The sequence below is a fragment of the Anomaloglossus baeobatrachus genome, chromosome 3, assembly GCF_048569485.1.
Source record: "Anomaloglossus baeobatrachus isolate aAnoBae1 chromosome 3, aAnoBae1.hap1, whole genome shotgun sequence".
NCBI classification, from domain to species: domain Eukaryota; kingdom Metazoa; phylum Chordata; class Amphibia; order Anura; family Aromobatidae; genus Anomaloglossus; species Anomaloglossus baeobatrachus.
This window is the reverse complement of record NC_134355.1, coordinates 697,126,446-697,133,335: the sequence shown is the minus strand read 5'-3', so window position 1 is coordinate 697,133,335 and position 6,890 is coordinate 697,126,446. Positions and strand designations below refer to the sequence as shown.

General features: G+C 42.7%; 1 non-coding gene across 1 annotated transcript; it reads right to left on the bottom strand.

Moving 5' to 3' along the window:
- Window positions 1-6,080: 6,080 nt before the first annotated feature.
- TRNAG-UCC (transfer RNA glycine (anticodon UCC)) lies at window positions 6,081-6,152 on the bottom strand. Its single transcript has one exon. It is a non-coding gene; the product is annotated as a tRNA-Gly (tRNA).
- Window positions 6,153-6,890: the final 738 nt, after the last annotated feature.

Genomic DNA, 6,890 nt, shown 5'->3' with positions numbered 1-6,890 from the left:
GGTAAGCTACTGCGGTGGAGCTTGGCACTACAGCAGTATGACTTTACCATTCAACACAGGAAGGGTGTGGAGCATGGCAATGCTGATGGGCTGTCCCGGCAGGGGGATGCCAGCGAGGTAGGCTTAGGAGACGATTGGCAAATCAATCTCCCATGCTACCTCAAAAAGGGGGAGGTGTCATGTAGAACTGTTGAAAGGACTTCATCCCCCTCTTCTTCACCAGCCACAGGTCGTCATGGCGATTATCTGATTGGCCTGGAAGCTTAAGGTATTTATGACTTTGGGTGATGGTAGAACTAAAGCCAAAAGCTGCAGAGAAAGACAATTCTTTGTAATATTGGCGGGAAAACTCCCAAAGCAGGTTTTGAAGTGCGACTTTAATGCTAGAAAGATGAAAAACACATTGCCAGAATCCCTGCGTCGTGCGGAACCCAGCGCACCGTCTCACCTGACGAGGAGATCGACGGAATCACGACAAATTAGTATTGGCCAGTAAAATTGTGCTAGAGGCGTTGTGTTTGGTATCAATGTAACTGTAAAATCGAGATATTAAATATGACGCTAATATCTTTCACCTGTGTGACCCAGGGGCAAAGATATGAAAAACCCTAGAATTATGGAACTTTGTGACCATCTCAAGCCCAGCCCACAAGTGACTGTAAAATGATGTCACAGGCAAGGGGGGCTAGCAAGAGCATAAGAGACAGTTCCTGTCTTGGGGGCTCAGTCAGCACGAGGAGGGCATCATGAAGGGTGATGCTGGCCGATTCTAACATCTCTTGGAGTTCCCTCCTACTCCCTAAGCAGACGTCACTTCTATGGCACAAGCTTAGTAAGTTTCACGTTTATACCTTTTATTTTATGTAACTGTTATGCCGTAATGTGTATTGTTCCCTTTTGTAAATTCCTGTATATTCTTTAAACACTGCCTATTTTCGGATTAAATATATAAAAATTTAAGAGTTTCTTTCCTTATGCTTTATATACGAATCCAAAACCCCGAAGGGCCTTATGCTATCTGAAACGGGTTCCCAGCTACCTGCAGAAAGTCTGGGTGGTGGCAGCGTAATTGTTATTGCATAGAATTATTGGAGTGCTATCATTAAGGGTACCGAGGTATATAAATATTCCATTAGCAGGAATCAGAGATATACATTTACCCTTGCTGTGAGACCTCCAATATTTGGCATTATCAGCTCAGCAGCCTCATCTTATGCATTGTCCTGCAGTACCAAAAGTGGCCTGCAGACAAGGGGGGCGCTAGAGAGTAGTCGTGTGTAACAAATCAGTGAACAGCTGCGGATTTCTGAGGGACTTCCCCGGCTGTTCGTGACAGCGCAGCACTCCACTTTGTAAAGATCTCCGCCCTTTATTGGCTTGTAGGTGTATCAGAATAGGTGCTTTGCAATATAATTTACATAGAATTAGACAAACTTTCATAATAAATACAAGTGTTAATATTTTGTAATGCACATACATAGTAATCATTTCATAATGGTAATTATGTTGTAGTGTACATTCTCCGTATATACATATAAAGTGCACAATAAAGTGCTTCATTGCTTATATATATATAAAAGCCCCACACATGTGACCTATGTAATTGCCGTGTGACTTCATCATCATAGTAATCCTGTACTTCATGCTGACTCCACATTACCGCCGCCATTGACGTTCTGCGCTTAGTTACTGCGCATGTCCGTGCATCACTAGGAAAGCTCCAATGTCATTATTGAAATCCGGTGCATAAAGCGCACATCCGTCATGTTACTAAATACTCCACCTTCTACAGCATAGGTTGCCAGCGCCATATTATTGAAGCCTTTTTCCTCTCTTCAGTTTCTCTTAGGAGAAGACATAAGCGGGCTTTACACCCTACGATCTCACTAGCGAGATCGCAAGCGATCGTACCCGCCCCCGTCGGTTGTGCGACACGGGCAAATCGCTGCCCGTGGCGCACAACCTCGCTTACCCCCGTCACACGCACTTACCTGCCCTGTGACGTCGTTCTAACCTTTCTAAGGGGGCGATTTGTGCGGCGTCACAGCGACGTCACACGGCAGCCGTCCAATAGAAGCGGAGGGGCGGAGATGAGCGGAATGTAACATCCCACCCACCTCCTTCATTCCGCATTGCCGGTGGAGGCAGGTAAGGAGATGTTCCTCGCTCCTGCAGTGTCACACACAGCGATGTATGCTGCCGCAGGAACGATGAACAACATCGGTAATAAGCGGAAAACGAATTTTTGTTTCAGGACGACCTCTTCGAGACAAACGATTTTGACCGCTTTTGCGATCGTTTAAGGTGGCTCGTAACTTTGTGTCATACACTACGATCTCGTTAATGACGCCGGATGTGCGTCACAAACACCGTGACCCCGACGATAATTCATTAACGATATCGTAGTTTATAAAGCCCCCTTTAGACTCCATATTGTTGTGGTCTTCATTATACTTTATATAGACTTTACCACTCTCATTACTCCTTATATGTAATGATTAGAACGTCTTGTATAACCATATCGCTAATCCAGCTATGGTAGCCCCCCAGCAGTGAGACGCCCCTGTGTCACATGTCTCTGGGTCAGTGTACCGTAAAGATTATTTTGTTGGGTTGTTGAATTCCTAAAATGTGAATAGTCTAAAATCCACAAATTTTGGAAAAATGTAAGCAAATATGTTTCATCCAGAAGCAATTTTTAATATTCACAGATGTAAATTCTCCATCGGGCAGATCGGTATGAGAGGATGGACACACCGCGAGACGTCCCAGGACCGGCAGAGTCCAGACGGATAATAATGCTTCTTTACAGCAGGATCCACAGTATCCGCAGAGTCCGGATTCACTTAAAGACAATCTTTTGCAGTTGGCTTCATCTGTGAGAACCTGGTGAGAACTTCCCTCTTCTCTGGGAGTCGTTATTACTAGAGATGGATAAATAGTCAAATATTTGGGTGCAGATTGTTCGAGAAGATAAACTTCTGTTATTCGTGTATTCAGACCGAATAATGAACCCAATGCAAGTCAATGGGAAACTTGAATAATTTTATTGAGATCCTTGAAAGTCGGTCTAGGAGGTTTGTAAAAATGCTGCAATGGATGGAAAAGTGCTGAGACTGAATGGGAACAGAATGAAGAAGATGCCTGGATGCATTTCTGACTCTCAGCTGCTTTCTGGGATTAATATTGTAAGGCCAGAATCACACTTGCTAGTGCCTTGTGTGTAACTCACGCAACTCTCTCATGGTAGAACCCGGCATGGCCGCACACTATGCATACAGGAGCGTCTGAGCTACATAGAGATACATGCAACCGACCCGTTCCTGTCAGGGGAGTGTGCGGCCAAGCCGGGTTCTACCATGAGAGGCACTAGCCAGTGTGAATCTGGCCTCAGAGATTAAATCTGGACAGTTACTGAGATTCCTGAAGCTGTCACACTACTTCCTGGTCCGATGATTAGATCTCATGCATATTCACCACTTCCCCCACCGACCCTCTGTGATTGGCTGCAGTCAGACTGCTGGCTTGCCAGTATCTGTGATTGGTTGTCCTCACACTAGCTGTCTTGGGCAGGACGGGGAGTGTAAAAATAAATATTTGAAAACAATGACACAGAGTCCTCTGTATATTGATACCCAGTGCAAAAAAAAATGACAGCTACAAGATGTAGCTTCCAGCTGTGCACATTATTTTAGCTGTGTATCAAAATACGAGGGACCCTATGTGGATTTTTTTTATTATTTAGTACAATAATTTAAAATTCTGGTGTGCAATCCCCCTACTTTTGATACCCAGCCAAGATAAAGCGGACAGCTGGGGGCTGGTATACTCAGGCTGGAGAGACCCATCATTTTTGAGCCCTCCCCAAACTAAAAATATCAGCCTACAGCTGCCTCAAAATTGTTGCAGCCATTTGGTTAGAGAAATGTCTACAGCAAATCTGCATATCCTGTGAAAAACATGTACCAAAACCTCATGTGTTCTGGATGCGGTATTGGTGCATTTTTCTGCCAGGGGATGCAGATTTGGTGCAGAAATGTCTGAAACCAAATACTCAATGTGCACACATTGCCTAATCCAGTAGTCCAGTATTGAGTTCAATTACTTACTTCACCTGAGGTCATAGCTGGGGTTCCAACCGTTCAAACTTCATGACCTCACTTCTGGTTCGCTAAATGAACTCAGTAACCTAACCTCTAGAGAAGTCATGGAACTCAATGCTGGATTACCAGATTAGGCAATGTCTGCACATTGAGTATTTGGTTGCAGAAATTTCTGCACCAAATCTGCATCTCCTGGCAGAAAAATGCATCAAAACTGAAATGCTGTTTTGACACATTTTTGATGCAATTTTCTGCCAGAAGATGCAGATTTGGTGCAGAAATGTCTACAACAAATCTGCGGTTTTCTGGCAGGCAGGAGATGCAGATTTTTTGCAGCAATGTTTGTAGACATTTCTGCACCAAATCTGCATCTTCTGTCAGAAAACTGCGTCAAAAAGGCAGATTTGGTTTTTAACAAATATCTGCACCAAATCTGAGCCTCCTGCCAGAAAAAATGCATGAAAACCATATGCTGGTTTTCAAAAATATTATTTCTTTAAATTAATGTATCATGTGAGGTTAATCCCTGCCGGCTGCCACAGGCAGTCGGCAGCGATCCCAGCACATGTCTGCTGATTTGAACAGCTGACATGTGTGGCTATCAAGCACGAGAGGATTTGCGTTCCACTCGTACCTGTTAACCCTTTGCATCTCGCTGTCAAAATATGACAGCGCAATGTTACAGCGCGCCGCGGTCAGCATTCACTTACCCAGCGCCATCGGAAATCACATGACGTTATCACATGAACCCCAGTAGCACAGGGTCATGTGATGACTCCTGTAGCTATTATGAGTCACTTCCTCTCACTGCTGGCAGATTGCAGTGTGTAATAGGAGAGCTCCTTTTCTGCAGATCTCAGCTATGGAGCTGTGATCTGGAGAAATGGAAGAGCGATCAGACTGCTGTTCCTTATAGTCCCCTAGGAAAATTAGTAAAATAAAAAAGTTTTAAAAAATAAGAAAAATAAAAAAACTAAAAGTTCAAATCACTCCCCATTTGCCCCATTGAAAATTAGAAGGTTAAAAAAATAAAAAATATACACACATTTGGTATCGCCGTGTTCAGAAATGCACTATCTATCAAAATATAAAATCAATTAATCTGATCAGTAAACGGTATAGCAGCAAAAAAAAAAAACCAAATGCCAAAATTACGTTTTTTGTCGCTGCGTATTTTGCGCAAGATGCGATAACAGGCGATCAAAACGTAGCATCTGCGCAAAAATGGTACCGTTAAAAACATCAACTCAAGACGTAATAAAATAAGCCATCACTGAGCCATAGATCCCAAAAATGAGAACGCTACGGATCACAGAAAATGGCACAAAAATGCGCATTATTTTTTACAAACTTGTGAAGTTTTTTAACCCCTTAGATAAAAGTGAACCTATTCATGTTTGGTGTCTACAAACTCGCACGGACCTGAGGCATCACATAGATACCTCAGCTTTACCATATAGTGAACACAGACAATAAAGTATCCTAAAAACAATCAGGCAGTTGCACTTTTTTTTGCAATTTTTTTCACACTTGGAATTTTTTTGCTGTTTTCCAGTACACTATATGGTAAAACCTCTGGTTTGATTCAAAAGTACAACCTGTCTAGCAAAAAATAAGCCCTTATATGGAAAGATTCACGCAAAAATCCAAAAGTTACAGCTCTCGGAAGAAGGAGAGGAAAAAACAAAACAATGGAAAATCGGAAGATCGCCCGTGTGTGATGGGGTCATTGACTGTAAGTATTTTTTTTCTTTGTTTTCACAGCGCACTGCGCATTACAGTAATGCCAGTAGCAAAGATGGCTGCGGTATTACTGTGATTGGCGAGCAAAAATCAGGAGCCAGACATGCGGGGAAGGGGTCTAAAAACTCACAAGGCGAAAACCATGTAACATTTTAGGAAAGAAAAATTAGTTATATGCTGATCAGATAAGAAAAATGTGACCTGGACAGGAGGGTGCTAAAAAGAAACATTGCCTGCGTTGGCCGGGAATCGAACCCGGGTCAACTGCTTGGAAGGCAGCTATGCTCACCACTATACCACCAACGCTTTACATATGGCTCAGCTGCTTCACATGTTATTTCCTAGGACACATCGGTTATAAGTCTCCATTCCCCCAGGTATATATCAGTATATATCAGGTGCAGCGGCCGATTCTGCTGTTTTCCTGCTTTTTATTTATTTAAAAAATACAATAAAATACAATAAAAATACAATAAAAAAAAAACCCCAGCAGCGACCATCGTCCCTGGGTGGGCTTGAACCACCAACCTTTCGGTTAACAGCCGAACGCGCTAACCGATTGCGCCACAGAGACATCTGCAACCTCCATCTTTACATGAAGACACAAAAGAGACACCTTCATCTTCTCGCACAGGAATCATTAGTGGTTGATAGAGACTGATGATCTTCTGGTTCGGAGGACGACACCGCAGAATATTGGGAATATCGTCCACATTCAGATGTTCTCAGGATGATTCTTATTCCGGTGGATTATGATCGCTGGGTCCACTGAGGATTATTACTTTGGCGTTTGCTCCAGTTTAGTCTATAATGATGGATGATGTCAGGATTTCACCCGAATGATTTTGGATTCATCTCACGAGAAGGGAACTTGAGTTTCTTTGCTTTAGTGGTTTCTTTAAGAAAATATATAATTGTCGGGGGTTTTGTGAATATTTATTAATGTTATTGAAAAGAAAACAATATAGTAATGATGATGGAATCTGCCTAAATTCACACATCACTATTGTATTGTTTACTGGATAAGTACACTAATAACTCTTC